This window comes from Sarcophilus harrisii, chromosome 4 (genome assembly GCF_902635505.1).
Source record: "Sarcophilus harrisii chromosome 4, mSarHar1.11, whole genome shotgun sequence".
Classification (NCBI taxonomy): Eukaryota; Metazoa; Chordata; class Mammalia; order Dasyuromorphia; family Dasyuridae; genus Sarcophilus; species Sarcophilus harrisii.
In genome coordinates this window covers 96,353,815-96,370,427 of record NC_045429.1, presented here as the reverse complement: position 1 = coordinate 96,370,427, position 16,613 = coordinate 96,353,815, and positions in this window count along the sequence as shown.

The window sequence follows — 16,613 nt, the reverse complement described above, 5'->3', positions numbered from 1 at the left end:
ACAAAGCGCAGGTCTCGTAATGTCATCTCCCTTGGAAAACTCCCGGAGCGGGCTACCAAGTCCTCCGTGTGGTATTCAGAGCCCCTGGGAACCTCGCCTCCTCCTGCCGTCTTTCGGGAGTGGTTTGTCATTTCCTCTCCACCTTATTTTTCTAGCCGGGGAAACTGGGGCTTAATGAAGTCTTCCTGCCTCCGGGACCACTACTCTGCCCGCTGTGCCACCTAGCGCATCATGCTCTTCGGTGTTTGCTGAAGAAGACGGAATCTCGGATTTTAGGCGTTCTCTCTAGCTGTTTCCCACACCTGAAATTCCCTCCCTCCTCATCTCCATCTCCTGTCTTCCCTGACTTTGTTTAAATCCCATCTCCTATGGGAAATGTTTTCCCAAACCTTCTTGATTTTAACACTTTCCATCTTTTTAAATGATCTCCTATTTGTCCTGTATATGACTTAAGTATACACATTTGTTTGCTTATTATCTCTCCGTGAGATTTGAGGAGACCGCTCCTAGAGAGCAGAGACTGTACATTTGCCTCTTTTTTGTAACTTCAACACTAGTACGTTGCCTGACAATTGGTACGCTTCATAAATTCTAATCACTGACCAACAGATAACTTCATACCTGTAGGAAGCTTTCCCCAACCCCCTCACCCTAACATGATCTCTCTTCTAACCACGGAAACACTTTCTTTGTACATCTATCACACATTGGAGTTAGTTGTCTTCATGTCCTTTCTGTCCCAGACTACAGGAAACCCTGTCTTACTCAGCTTTGTATTCCTCTCAGCACCTAACTAGTACCTCTCCTCCACATAGTAGGCTGACAATAACTTTTTTTGAAAGTTTGAGCACTACGAATGTTCGTGGCAGCCCTCTTTGTAGTGACTAGAAACTGGAAACTGAGTGGATGCCCATCAGTTGGAGAATGGCTGAATAAATTGTGGTAGATGAATATTATGGAATATTACTGTTCTGTAAGAAATGACCAACAGGATGATTTCAGAAAGGCCTGGAGAGACTTACACGAACTGATGCTGAGTGAAATGAGCAGGACCAGGAGATCATTATATACTTCAACAACAATACTATATGATGACCAGTTCTGATGGACCTGGCCATCCTCAGCAACGAGATCAACCAAATCATTTCCAATGGAGCTGTAATGAACTGAACCAGCTATGCCCAGAGAAAGAACTCTGGGAGATGACTAAAAACCATTACATTGAATTCCCAATCCCTATATTTATGCCCACCTGCATTTTTGATTTCCTTCACAAGCTAATTGTACGATATTAACGGTTTGGCAATTGTTAATGCTGTAAAGTTACCCATGCATATAACCTGTAAATAAAAGGCTATTAAATAAAAAGAAAGTTTGAGCAATTTGATTTGCCACTTGATTGTCATGTTGGTATAATCAAAAATTGCCTCAGAACAAGATTTTTTCCAAGATTTAATTACTCAGCTATTGAGGCATTATTTCATTTTCTGAATGTACTCTATCTCTGTCCCTGGAGATTGGACAGTGGATCTGTGTAACTATATAGTGACCCAGAATAATCCTACATACTGAAAAAAATGCTTCCTGAACATGTTTCATAAAATCATTTTAATTTTTCAAACAAGACTTAAGATAAAAGAATAATTGACTTTTCCAGAAGTCGTACCTTTGTAGTTGGAAGTTATTTAATGTTAGAATATTGGATGTCCACCAAAAAAAAAAAAATTATTCTCTAGTTTAAACATACCATATGAAAGTAATATCAAGAATAAATTATATTAAATATGCCTTCTTCCAAGAAAATAATTTAATCCCTTTGTAGTTCTGCCTAATCTTAGATACAGTATCATCACATCTGAATATAAAACTAATTATGACTTTCAAATGAAGGGACAGAGAAAGAAAAATCTCCTCAAACCATTAGTCATCTGATGACATAAATAACATTAAATTAAGTGGCTCCACTGAAAAGCACATAAAATAGCTGTTTTATATCATGGAAACTTTTTCCAATGATAATTTTCATTTGATTTAGTAAGTATAAAATAAAATTCTTAATTTGCCCCAAAGAAGAGTAGAGACTCTGGTCTTGAATCTAGAAGTATAATTAAACCAATAACTTGTCCTTCAAGCAAGATATATCAAGCATAAGACTATGAAGGAGAAAGGAAGTAAAATATGTTAAGGCACTACTTGCAGAAGTTGAAGCTTGTTAAAATGCTTTTAGATCAATTAATACCTATAAAACAGCAAGTGGTTCTAGTACAAAGTTTATGAAATACAGGGCTCATAAATCTAAGATAAAAAGATTACTATTTCCTTGTTAACAAGGAGATAAAATATCTGATATTCTCGGAGTACTTGAAAAACAGGTTTAAAATTACAGAAGTTTTTTTTTTTTTTTTTTTTAAGAACAAAGGACCTTTACTTCAAAAAGCAATAGTAAAGTCCAACAACATTTTGTTGTTGGGTGTTAATAAAAATGACTTATCTCTGGATGGAGACTATGAAATAGCTACATGTCAAATATGAAATCAAGAGGCACTAACATGGGTGAATTCACATGAATTCAGATAACAATATGTTAGCAAAAGAGCATTGAACAGATGTGTCTAATGAATTAACCAAAAATGTCAGCAACTTGATGATTAAATACTATTGTAGGTCTTATCATAAATGATGCAGACTAAGCTGCATTATTGTGGGGAGCCGGCACTAATCTACAGCCACATAAGGCCAACCTTGGAATAGATTGAATCTCCTAATCACATTATACCAAAGACTTCCTGAATAGGAATCTCCTAATCACATCCTAACTTTGAATAGGCAGATATCTAGGCATCCCCTAATCACATCATAGAGCTTCCTGCCACCAGAAACATCTGAGCAGCTCATCCTTGGGCTGGATACCAACCCTTTGTCTAGGACCCTCACCCTGTACTGTGTTTGAATAACCCTGCCTTCTTTTCTACTGCTATATATATCTGTACTGTTGCACCCATTAAAATGAGGCTTGGTCAGATGGATTTGCCTTGCTTCCATTTCTCGAGTCCCCTCTCTCTTGCCCTTATCTCTTTTCTTCCAGGGTCCACACACTCTGCCTCGCGGGCCGAGGCAAATGGCGCCCATATGTGGGGCCCGGAAGATTTTGGAGAAAGGAGTAGCCATTGCTAGATCAAACCTTCTCAAAAGAAGACTCATAGTCCCAGAATTTGGAGAATATAGAGAATAAGGTCGCCACGGGTCCACCTGCCCCGAGGAACAGAGACCTGGGTGTGGTAAGAGAGAGAGAAGAAATTAGTGTATATGATAGTTTATTGAGGATTTCAAAGATGTATTAAGGACGCATAGAGTAAAGGTTAAGAAAAAATTAATTTGTAAAATTTTTAAGCTTTTAGAAGATGTCTGCCCATGGTTCCGGCAGGAAGGAACCATTGATGAGAAAAGGTGAAAAAGAGTTGGAGATTGTTTAATGATTTTTATTTAAAAGTAATTAGGACAATGCCTCTTTCTTAAAAGGTGCCCTTAAGCACACCAATTTAAGCTCAAATTAGGCTCCAAAAAAATGAAAAGGATTCTGTATGACCCTCCTCCAAAGCTTATAAGCTTTTCTTCAGCTTCCCAAGTGAGACCTTTAGCTCCTTGACCTGAAGAAGGAAGGGTTCTTCAGCTCAATCAGGCCTCATGGAAATGATATTGATTGGGATTTGGGAGGAAATAAGTCTGTCTGGTTTTGCATACCCATCTGGTTCTGGTTCTGTTCTGTTTCTAGTTCTGTTCTGGTAAAGATTTGAAACGGTATTTTCTGGACTTGGAAAAATATCCTTTGGGTATTTTAAGTTTGTTTATATTTTTAATTGGTTGAAAATTTTAAGTTTCAATGTTCTTGTTGGAGTCCTGTGTTTGTTAAAGTTGAAAGTTTTAAAGTAAATTCTGTAAATCTGTTTGCTTAAGAAAATTGGACCTCCTTTTCTTTCTTTCTTTTTTTCACCTCTTTCTTAAATTCGGTTTGATGTGTGTGTGTGTGTGTGTGTGTGTGTGTGTGTGTTTCTCTGGCTGACTGCAGTAGCCTGAGAAAAAGGGACAGAAGGGAAGAAATTAAAATAAATAAATAAATTAAATAAAAAATAAATTAAATTAATTAAATAAATTAATTTAATTTAATTTTTAAAAGGGGGATTTGAAAGTTTGGAAAGTTAAAAAAATCTAGAAGAGCAGTGTGCTAACATTTAAAGAAAAGAAGTTTAAATGGAATATCTAGGCCTTCTCTGTGAAGGCAGAGAAAAGCACAAAGTCTGTTTATTGATGTAAAAGATTTGTTATGTTTTAAAACAATGATAAAGAATTTGGGAATTGTTATTTGAAAATCTGCTTGTGATTTTAAACTTTTAACCTGATGTATAATTTGTAAGTAAATAAATTTAGATATTTTAAACAGAGAGGAAAGTTTTTTCCCTTGAAACAGAGCCAGGCAAAAGAATCTAGGTGTTCAGGTATATAGCTAGGGAGAAAGAAAAAACTGGAAATGGATAGATTTGGGAAGAAAGTAAATAAAACTGATGGGCTAAATCTTGAAAAGGATCCCTGTGTAGGACACTAAGCGGAGAACCTGAGTTTTTTCCTAGGAGACAGGAGTGGAGGAAGGGAGTCCTCTCCTCTCCTCTCTCCCCACAGTGCAGCAAACTGTGATTTAAAGGAACATGCTTACTTTTAGGTTACTTGATTATTTGTTTCTTGATACATAAGTTTTCTTGGTTGAGGAATATGGTCATAAATGTGATCCTGTGATTTATGTGATTACATAAATGTGATTTCTGAAAGTTAAATTACTAATTTTAAGAAACTTCTTGAATTCTAATAATGGAATTGGGTATTCTGTATAAGTTTAAATTGAATGTATTGGGGCATCCTGAGGTTATTTAAAGGGCCTCTGAAAATAATTTTTTCTTTGTCCTTTTGGGAAATGTTTCTGTTATGGACAAAAGGCAATTTGGGATATTTTTCTATGTATTGGGCATTTGAAAAGCAAAACTTGTATGTATAACATTCACTTATGTAACATCTACCTAGATATGATAATTGTTTTAAGTTGTGAACTTAGACAAAATTTCTTCCTGTTATTACTATAAGGTTATGATAAGTCTTTTAAGATTTATCAGAAATTTGATTAATGAAATTTGTTATTGGAAGTAAAATTTCTCGGACTTAAAATTAATTAGTTAATGCTATTTGGGAGTTTTAAAGCTTCACCCTCTGACAGTTACTGGGACAATTGATTGGAATAAAACTGGGTTAAGGCTATTTTATCCTATATGTGCTGAAGGTTGAGTTTTAACTGCTTATGTTATGTTATACTTTTTCCTCCTGTAACTGATCTCTATGATCAGAGCAATGATCAATAGAAACTGTTAATTCACTTATGTCATACTTTGCTATTTTCAGTCTGGTTATATGTAATCATTGTATCATAAATGCTTGGGCAACTAAGTATTTTACCTGGTCATCTCTCTGTTACTGGATATTTGGGTTTCTTTAAGGTTTCTACATAAGAGGACAATTAACAGGGGTCTATAAGACAGCAGCTGTTTGCCTGGCCTGTAAAGCAAACTCGCCTCTTCACATAGGAAACAATTTATTTTGGCCTCCTCATATTTTGCAGCAGTCTGGTGAACTGAGTCTTTCTATCTGAGACTGATCAAATTACAGATATTGGCTTGCTTTTGGAACCTTGATCAGCTTTGATTGTCAACATGGCACACCCAGTCTGCATGGAATGAGAGCCTCCTATCACTTCACAGCCTGAAGCAGTAGTTTTTAAAATGAGACCATGGGCTGGACCCTGCATCTACTGTACTTTGGACTGATATGAGGGACTTTGGGAATGGTTGATGACTGACTGTTGAACCTTGCCTGGATCATCTATCATTGTGTGTTAAGATTTGGGATGGGATTTGTTAAAATTGTAATTATTGCTATTATATTTGAGGGCTTTTTAGGAAATGCTACTGTACTAGTATGTTATGTATAGGGATTTTGATTCACTCTTGGGATTTATATGGGGAATAGTCATTTGATAATTCCTTTCTGTGGAAAAAAAAAAAAGGAGGAAAAGATAGAACATTTGGAAACTGGTAGATCTCACTAGATTGAATTTGAATGCTTTAGCTTTAGAATCCCTTATTTTGTTAAAATTGCCCTGGCAGACTCAGTTTTGGGGATTATTTTTTAAGCTTTAGAATTAATTAGCACTTCAGAAGTTCAAAGGGCCTTTAATTGGCCTTCTTTTACTTTTGTCTTTTGGACCCTGGGCCTTCCGGAAAATCATTTCCTTTGTAAAATCCCAAGTAGTGCGTTGACCAAACCCATTCATGTACACTATCACCGCCTTGAGACTGGTGATGACCCCCTTGATGGTCATATGAGCAACAGAAATTTTCGACAAACATCGAGACCTGGTTAGCCAATGACAGGTAAGATTCCTCAAGGACTAGCAGACCTAAGCCAGGAGGAAGAGACGTTTCTGTACATCCTTCCTATGACGGATAAGGCTTTTTCCCATAGGAACAACCTAAGCCAGGCACAGGTGGAGAAATGAAAATTTCTACATTTTGATTCTAATCTACACTGCACTAATGTACAGCCACATAAGGCCAACCTTGAATAGGTTGAATCTCCTAATCACATCATACCAAAGACTTCCTGAATAGGAATCTCCTAATCACATCCTAACTTTGAATAGGCAGATATCTAGGCATCCCCTAATCACATCATAGAGCTTCCTGCCACCAGAAACATCTGAGCAGCTCATCCTTGGGCGGGATACCAATCCTTTGTCTAGGACCCCCACCCTGTACTGTGTTTTGAACAACCCTGCCTTCTTTTCTGCTGCTATATATATCTGTACTATTGCACCCATTAAAATGAGGCTTGATCAGATGGATTTGTCTTACCTCCATTTCACGAGTCCCCTCTCTCTTGCCCTTATCTCTTTTCTTCCAGGGTCCACACACTCTGCCTCGCGGGCCAAGGCACATTATTCCCATGATATTCTCTATGTACAATATGTACTATTCCACTAAAAAGTGCTAAGAATGCTGATGCATTCTTCTGTAGTTAAAATTGATCATTACATCAGTCAAAGTTAAGTCTTTCCAAATTCCAAATTTTCTTTTATAAGGTTGTGGTAATAGTTCTCCTGATTGCACTTGCTTCATTTAACACTAGTACATGCAAGATTTTCTAGACATTCTATTATATGCATATGCCACAATTTGTTTCCAGATATTCCCCAAGTGATGGACATCCACTTTTATACCTGTTTTTTGATACTACAAAAAGTTCTGCTATAAAAATTATTTGCACATATTTTTACAAAAATATTTCCATTTTTGTGAAATAAACCCAGTAATATTTCTGGGTCAAAGGGCACGCAAAGTTCAGTGATTCTTTGAATTTACTTTCAAATTGCTTTCCAGGATATTTAGACCAATTCATAGCTATACCCTGTCATTGTCATCTTTTTTAATTACCTTTGCCAATGATGGTTGGAAGGCAGAAATTCTAAGGTTTTTTTTCTTACTATTTTTCTTATTCTTAGTGATTTGAAGCATTCTTTCATATGTTATTAATAGCCTGGATTTCTTATCTAAAGACTCAATTGCCTTTAACAAACATTTACATATTTATTATAAAATGACCTTTGTTCTTATGTTTTTCTATCAATTCCCTATTCTTTTTACCAGATATTGGTAAAGAGAAATTTGCTCCATTCTCTAATTGATAAATAGTCAAAGGATATAAACAGAAGTTTTCAAAAGGAGAAATCCAAGCTATTTATAACCATCTGAAAAGATGCCCCAAACCACTAATAAATTAAAGGTATACATTGAAGCAATTGTGACATTTTATCTCATACTGTTCAGATTGACAAAATTTACATAAAAGCAAAATGAAAATGCTAGAAGAGTTAGGGGAAAACATAACTCTTTTATTAATATTAATATTAATTATTTTTTAAACCTAGTGGTTCCTAGCCATACTTTTCAGTTTAACCAAAATAATAATTAATATTCATATTAATGGAACTGTAAATTGGCCATCATTCTAGAAAGCAATTTCATATCATGCTCTAGAAGTTGCTAAACTGAGTATTCCCTTTGATTCAATGATAAATATATTACTAAGACTATACTCCTAAAGGAAGCAAAGAAAAAGGAAAAAGACAAATAAGTTCAAAAATAGTTATAGTAGTTCTTTTGTGGTGTCAAAGAGCTAGAAATTAAGTGTGTACCCATAAATTGGATAATGTCTGAACAAATGTGAATTAATGGAAAACTATTTTACTATAAGAAATTGTGAAGCACCTGTCAGATTGGCTAAGATGACAGGAAAAAATAATGATGATTGTTGGAGGGGATGCAGGAAAACTGGGACATTGATGCATTGTTGGTGGAGTTGTGAACGAATCCAACCATTCTGGAGAGTAGTTTGGAACTATGCTCAAAAAGTTATCAAACTGTGCATACCCTTTGATCCAGCAGTGTTACTACTGGGCTTATATCCCAAAGAGATTATAAAGAAGGGAAAAGGACCTGTATGTGCACGAATGTTTTTGGCAGCCCTTTTTGTAGTGGCTAAAAACTGGAAACTGAATGGATGTCCATCAGTTGGAGAATGGCTGAATAAATTGTGGTATATGAATATTATGGAATATTACTGTTCTGTAAGAAATGACCAACAGGATGATTTCAGAAAGTCCTGGAGAGACTTACACGAACTGATGCTGAGTGAAATGAGCAGGACCAGGAGATCATTATATACTTCAACAACAATACTAGATGATGACCAGTTCTGATGGACCAGGCCATCCTCAGCAACGAGATCAACCAAATCATTTCCAATGGAGCAGTAATGAACTGAACCAGCTATTCCCAGAAAAAGAAACTCTGGGAGATGACTAAAAACCATTACATTGAATTCCCAATCCCTATATTTATGCACACCTGCATTTTTGATTTCCTTCACAAGCTAATTGTACAATATTTCAGAGTCTGATTCTTTTTGTACAGCAAAATAACGGTTTGGTCATGTATACTTATTGTGTATCTAAGTTATATTTTAATATATTTAACATCTACTGGTCATCCTGCCATCTAGGGGAGGGGGTGGGGGGGTAAGAGGTGAAAAATTGGAACAAGAGGTTTGGCAATTGTTAATGCTGTAAAGTTACCCATGCATATATCCTGTAAATAAAAGGCTATTAAATAAAAAAAAAAATAAAAATTAAAAAAAAAGAAATTGTGAAGAAGATAATTTCAGAGAAACTTGGAACAACTCATGAATTGTTACAAAGCAAAATGAGAATAACCAGGAGAGCAATTTATATAATAACAACTTGTAAAGACAAACAAGAACTCTGATTAATACAGTGACTAATATTTTACATGATCCATGTTACTCAACTCCTGACATGGAAATAGTGCATTCAGGGTACATATTAAGACATTTTTTTTTTTGGACACAGCTGAAGAATTTGTTTTAATATATTTGTATAAAAAGGGGGTTGGAGGAATTAGATTTTTTTCAAGGGGAGAGGAGGAAAAGAATTGGGGAAGTAATAGAAAACATTTTTAAATTAGTAAAATGAAGGGATTAGGTTTAAATTTTTTTCTGTAAAGATTTTATTAGGTTTCCTTCTAATTCTAAAGATACTAATTTTGTACAAAACTTTTCAACTTTACCAAAATTTTCCATTTTATGCCATATTCAGTAACTTCTAATAACTGGTTGAGAAGATTAGCCATATGCTTTGTAGTCTAGATAAAAAGAAATCTGACCCCATTCTCCGACATTTAAATACAAACAATAAGCTCTTAGGAACATCCTAGCAGAGAGCAAATTAAAACAACTCTGAGGTGTCACCTCATACCTCTTAGATTGACTAAGATGACAGGAAAAGATAATGATAAATGTTGAAGGGGATGTGGGAAAACTGGGATACTGATGCATTGTTGGTGGAGTTGTGAAATGATCCAGTCATTTTGGAGAGCAATTTGGAATTATGTCCAAAGGGCTATCAAACTGTACATACCCTTTGATTCAGCAGTATCTCTACAGGGTCAATAACCCAAAGAAATCATAAAAGAAGGAAAAGGATCCACATGTGCAAAAATGTTTGTAGCAGTTCTTTTTGTGGTAGCAAAGAATTGAAAAATAAGTAGATGCCCATCAAATGGGGAATGGCCAAATAGTTATGGTATATAAAAGTAATGGAATATTATTGTTCTGTAAGAAATGATAGACAGGTTGATTTTAGAAAGCCTGGAGTGATTTCTATGAACTGATGTTGAACCAAAAAGCAGAACCAGAAAAACATTTTACACAACAACAAGAAGATTGTGATCAACTATGACAGACTTGGTTCTTCTCAGCAATTTAGTGATCCAAGGTAATCCCAGTAAACTTTGAATAGAAAATACTATCTACATCCAGAGAGAGAATTATGGAGACTGAATGTAAATCAACACATGCTATGTTTATTTGTTTTGATTTTTCTTGTTTTTTTTTCTCTCTCTTGGTTTTTCTCTTTTGTCCTGACTTTTCTTTCCCAATATGATTCATAAGGAAATGTGTTAAAAAAAAAAAAAAAAATGAATGTATATGTACAATCAAGAAAAGTGATATTTTACATGAACTGGGGAAAATAAAAACAAAAGACTATATTTTTTAAAAAGACAAACTACATTGAAAGACTTAGGATCAGTGCAATAATCAATCACAGTTCCAAAGGACATATGATAACATACACTACTCCCTCTTTGATAGAAAAGGGAAGAACTCAGGGATACAAATGGACATATATTTTTTAGATATGGACTATAAAGAATTTGCTTTGCTTAATTACACATGTTTATAATGGGGAGTTTTGTTTTTCTTTTTTTTTTTTAAGTTCCTTTAAATTGATTTTTAATATTGGCTCTTATATGTTAAATTTTCTGTTGAGTTTGGGTTTGGTTGAAAAAAGTCCTGAAAATCTGCAATTTTGTTGAATTTCCATTTTTTTTCTCATTCAATATTATGGATTATTTGCTAAATATGATATTTTGATCACAGGCTTTGTGCCAGGACCTCTGGTTGGGAGTTTTGTTTTTCTTTCTATTTCAATTGAGAAAAGAAGAGGAAGAAAAAGCAAATTTTTACTGATTAATTTTTTTTTTTATTCAAAAAATTAATGGTTGAATCACTAAACTACCCAAAGTGGTGATTAATCAGTGTCAAGAAGGGAAGTCGCTCTAGTAGAGTGCTTACAAGGCAATTCAACATCTTTACAATGCCTTTAACAATTTAGATAGCATACTTATTATCAAATTTGTTAATCAAATGGAATTGGTCCAGAAAGCTAGTCCAACTAGGGAGCCAAAAGCATCTCAGTAGGCTAGAATGATGGGGCTGAATTTCATATGAAATGTAAGAAGCATAAATGCAAAATCTGATGTTTGGGTTCAATCAACCAACTGCACAAGTATAAGATAAGGGGACATGGACAAATTGGAATTAAGTCCATGCTAGTATAAGGGGACTGAAGAACGTGACATATGTATCACCAGCAGGTGGCACTGTCTAGCAAAGTTGACTAGGCACCTGCCATACTCTATATTCTATCTGAATCTTGCTTACCCATAACTCAATAGTTAATGCATCCAATAGTTTTGATTCACAAGGTTGGTATTTATCTCGTTATTTAAGAGAGAATTATTTATGAGATATTAATAAATTCAATTCATAATAATTATAAATATAAATAATAATAAAATAACAATGAATACTAAATTATTGGTTTAATTAAATTAACAAGATAACTTATTAATAAGTATTAGTGAGATAATAATTATTACTAATACAATTGATAATATTAATGAGAGAATTAACAAGAAAAGGATAATAAACCTAAGAAAAAGAACATCAATCCTATGAATCTCACAATTACAGCTCAAATTCCCCAAAGTCAAGACTAAACTTTTATTTTTTTTTATTTAATAGCTTTTTATTTACAGGTTATATGCATGGGTAATTTTACAGCATTGACAACTGCCAAACCTTTTGTTCCAATTTTCCCCTCCTTCCCCCCACCCAAGACTAAACTATTTTAGACAAAGGTGCAAAACTGTCTCTATTAGTCCTGTAAATTCCAAGCTATTCAGTGGACTGCAGTTCCTGTCTTCATGATTAATTAATTAATAGATGTGAATCATAAGAATTTATGATTGGTCACAGCTTTAATAAAACAAACTTAAGAATTAGTTTAAAGAAATAAATTATTCAGGAAATGCCTGCAGCAGGCATAAGAAAAGAGGCAAGGAGTTAAAATTGCACTGGTTATCCTTTCATTGATTTCAAGGAGCTAGCAATAATGGGAAGCTTCAGTACATTTAAAACATATACAGCTCTTCTCAGAAATTTGAACAGGTGGATGAGCAAGCAAGGGAGAGATGTAGCTGCACTACTCTCAGTCTCAATCTCCATTCAAAGCCCCTACTGGAGTATCTTATCTCACTAAAAATCTGACTACAGCCTGCCATCTCAAAGCTATACCTTTCTCCCCTTTATGTGTTTTCAAAACCAAACTGAAATCAAAGCTCAGTTATTTAGGCTTGGCAGACTCCCACTGCACCTTCTGATTCTACTCCTCAAGGTAACAAGCTGCTGGGAATACTAGTTACTTAAGAGAAAGGGGGGGAAAGGGAAAGAGGGAGAGAGGGAGGGAGTCTTACCCCAGAATATATAGGTTACTGAAACCCCTTGTGGGTTTGAAAATAACTGCTAATAGAGGGAAAAGATAAGAATTTATCTGGTTGGAGAAACAAAAAGAAAATGTAAAGAAGGGTAGCAAGAAAACACTCTCTAGCTGTGGACCAAGGACTTTTGCAGCAAGGAGAGGGGTCAAATTCCAACTGAGGAGTCCAACACTTAAAAAGCTACCCCAGTTTCAAAGCACTGAGGGAAATACCCATTCAAAATCATGGCTCTCAAAACCTCATCAATGAACTTACAAGTTAGCCAGAGGACACATTACTCTGAACAAAAGCTTTTCTGGTTAATAGTGAAAAGAAAAAACCTTCCAATGTCTATAGGTTTCTACCTGTGAAGTCACCCAACCAGTGAAGTAGTATAAACAAACAGAGAATGAATACAGGATACAGGATCCTGGAAACATCATTTCTTCTGGGAGCATTATCTCTGTGTATTGCATCACATCTCTGCTGTATATTTGTGGCTGTACTAAGTACTCTATGCCAGCATCTACTGGGATTTAGATCTTCAAGGTAACTGTTGACTCTCTGTTTCCTACTTAAGATGATTGGAAAAGGAGGTAGTAGCCAGAAAGCCTCTTTTTGACTATAGTAATTAGCACAACTGCGATTTGGCCACCACATCTATCCAAGAACCAACAAAAGCCAGCCAGAGTGCCCCTAGTCTAAGATTAAATTTATTCTTTTGACAACTAGAAGAAGCTGTTCTTCAGTTTTTATTGGTATACTAGCCTACATACCAATCACCCTTATAACCGTCCAAAAGATGAGTAAAAAAAAGTTTAAGCAAAATATTAAATAATTCTATTACTAAAATAGCTATAGGTGATGCAATAGAAAGAACATTGGACCTAGAATCAAGAAGATGAGTTCAAATTCAGCCTCAGATCTTACTAGCTATATGTGATCCTGTGTATGTCACTTAATCTCTGTCTTCCTCAGTGTTCATCATCAGAAAAATGATAATTTCACCTACCTCTCAGAGTTGTAAGGATAAAGTACCATAATATTTGTAAAATGCTTTGCAAACCTTAAATCTACATAAATGCTAGTTGTTATTACCCCTCACATCTCAGTAAGATTGGTCTTCCTACTTTACCATATCAGAGTGTTGGTGTTTAGAAACTGAAGTCCAAAATGTTGTTGACATTCCAGGCCAGTGAAACACATTCCAGGTGTTTCAAAACAATTTGTAGGTTTAAATTATCTCCAGTTCAAGAGGCAAAGATCTTATTAGCAGACTATTAGTAGTCAGCTAGATTCTAAAAGAGAAAGCAGTGAAGCAGTAGGGAATATATATTTATAAAGATAAAAAGCTTTTGGGTTTGGGGGCTTGTTTAGATTAGGGTACTAACTGAATTTATTTAGTTTCAAAGAAAGCCTTTGATTTGTTCATTTTATGAAGACTATTTATATGCTAAAGAATCAAGATTAGGATTCTATTGATATGCTAATTTTATGACTGATTAAAATTAGAGCCAGTCTTCTTCCTTCCAAACTATTTAGTTAGGTATTTTCCATCTAAAACCAGCATAACTAAGTCCATAAAATTAGCCTTCTTGCATAGTTAAACTAATACACTGTTATTAAAGCAGAAATCTAGGAGTCAAAAAGTTTATGCTTAATTCAATTTAAGTGACAAAAGGAAACTTGGAGCCATGGTCCCATATCTCTGAGATTACAAACACATCAAGAATAATCCTTTCTTGAAAAGGAGCTACATGTGCAAAAATGTTTATAGCAGCTCTTTTTGTGATGGCAAAGAATTGGAAAATGAGTAGATATTCATCTATTGGGGAATGGTTGAATGAGTTATGGTATATGAAGATAATAGAATATTATAGTTCTATAAAAAATGGTGAACAAACTGATTTTAGAAAGTCCTGAAAAGATTTACATGAACCTATGCTGAGTGAAACAAGCAGAACCAGGAATACATTATACATAATAACAACAAGAATGTGTGATGATCAACTATGAAACACTTGATTCTTCTCAGTGATTAGTGATCCAAAACAATTCCAATAGACTTTAGACAGAAACTGCCATCTGTATACAGAAAAAGAACTATGGAGATTGAATGTAAATCAACATTCTTTTTTTTTTCTCTCCTATGGTTTTTCACTTTTGCTCTGATTTCTCTCTCCCAACATGATTCATAAAGCTATGTGTATAAAAAAAATATATAAATTTTTAAAAATAATTCCTTCTTGTAACCTACTCAGGACTTCAGTAGTCCTGACATGTTTAGGGGGTGGAGAATATACCTTCTCTTTTAGGAGACTGACCACCTAAGACTGTAGCTTATGGATATTCCACCTGCTACATACCATTTGAAGAACTGAGCAGTTAGAATGTTTTCATTAAAAGGATCTTGTGGAACAACAGTACCCTAATTTTTTAGGTTCTTTGGGGAAAGCAAAAGACACCAAGGATCATTTACAGTATTTCCTCTTTTACCAGTGCAAAGAAAGGGACAGGTAGAGCATATTATGGATAGATTGCTAGACTCCAGTTCAAATATTGACCAAGACTTAATAATTATGTGACATCAGACAAGGAACTTAACCTTTCCCAGCCTCAGTTTCCTCATCTATAAAGCAGAGTTGGACTCAATTGCCACCAAGCTCTCTACTAGCTCTAAATCTACATAATGACATAGTACTAGCTTTCAGATGTTTGTCAATATGAGGGTGATGAATGGGGTAGACTATGTTTAGGACAGAAAACTATAATCTTTTAGGAGGTAAAGGAGCCATAACTGAGTATCAAATTCATATCCCCTCATCATAGTTTTCTTAGCTTTTCCTCTCCCAATTTCCTCTGCCAAGTGGGAGTTCTATAATCAAACTTCCTCAACTTTATCCAGAGACAAGACATGGTAGGAGGCAACAGGATCACATTTTATCAAATATGGTTAGAGCAGCAAAAGCACATTAAACACACCTGGGGCTTTCAAATTGAAACTGGCAAATTTCCATTAATAAAATTAACTCAGAATTAACAGGCCTCCTTCTTCTCCAGTAACAATAACAGCTAATGCTTATAAAATGCATTAAGGTTGGTAAAGTGTTTTACATAGCTATTATCTCATTTGATCTGCACAGCTCTGTCAGGCAGATGCTATTATTATCTTCATTTTACCAATGTAGGAACTGGGGTAGTGCATAAAAGGTGGGGAGGAGCAGTTAAGTGGCAGAGTGGGTAAAATGCTTGGAGTTCAAATTCTAGTCCTGATTAAGTAATTTGCCCAAGATCCACCTCTAATTAATGTCTGAGACAGGAGATTAACCATCCACTTATACCATCATACATCTGGTCAGATTAAAACCTACCCAAGCAAATTGGCAAAGTGACTGCTCTCGAGTGGTTCTTCATTTGTGATTTACATGTTCTTTTAAGGACCTTGACTTATCCAAAATGAAGACATTTGGTACATTTGATACAAAAGTTTATCTGGATCAAGTTTGAAGACCACGAAGTGGGAAAAAGAAGTGAGAAGAAGGTAACTTTAGTCAGAGAGTCAACAAGCACCTGCTATATGCCGGGAACTGTGCTAAGGATTGAGAATACAAAGAAAGATTAAAAGACAGTCTCTGCTTCCAAAGAGCTCACAGTATAATGGTGGAGACAACATGCATGCAAACAACTAGGTACAGCTCAGGTACATGCAAGATAAACTGGAAAGAATTAACAGAGGAAAGACACTGCAACGAGGGGGGATCAGGAAAGGCTTCCGGTAGAAGGGGCTATTTTAGCTGTATTATGAAAGAATCCAGGAAAGTCAGAAGAAGGCCAAGATAG